We start from the raw sequence: 764 nt of genomic DNA on the forward strand, positions 1-764 counted from the left end.
ATCTTTTAACCCGATAGGATTAATCCATCGCATATCAGAGCTCCATTTAAGGCTCTGGCCAAATGACACTAACATGAAAATTGAAGACTTCACTTTAAAAGCTAACTTAAGAAAAGAGAATTGCACCTATGCTTAACTGTTTAATCCGTTATGTCTATACTTATGAGTCGGTGTAAATAGTCAGTTATATAGGTTGATAAGGTAATATTTAAGGGCAGTGCTATGGTGCGAAAGATTTTTTTTTTTCTAGTAGATGTTAAAAAGAAACACAGACAATGCAAATATATTTTTCATTGAGGATTCGAATCGGGTGCAGTTTCGAACGAAGCAAATAATGCTGCCATTGATTCAAGGTCTCGGTTGCAATGTATTATTAATGATGATAATTATGGTGTTGGATTTTTTTAGTGTCATGCACGTTTTTCTGCTTTGACATACACATTTTTTATTTGGGCTATTATATTATTTCTGAGGATGCTAGTTATGGATATAACTCTCATTCTTTGTTTTGCGAAAATAACAAAAAAAAGTTTCATGTTCTTTATTACCAGAAAGAAAAATACTTTTTATTATTTTGTAGAATTTTAACATAGCAATGCTCAATTTTGTGAAAGAGATTTTAATTCTAAATTTAAATTTTGAAGAATGAAGATGTTTAAAAAATCTAATAATATTAAATCCTATAATCATGTTATGTTTAAATAATAGCAATAAATGCAGTTCATAATAAATATAATAATATTAATAATTTAACTTATGATGAA

This window comes from Arachis ipaensis, chromosome B08, assembly GCF_000816755.2.
Source record: "Arachis ipaensis cultivar K30076 chromosome B08, Araip1.1, whole genome shotgun sequence".
Classification (NCBI taxonomy): Eukaryota; Viridiplantae; Streptophyta; class Magnoliopsida; order Fabales; family Fabaceae; genus Arachis; species Arachis ipaensis.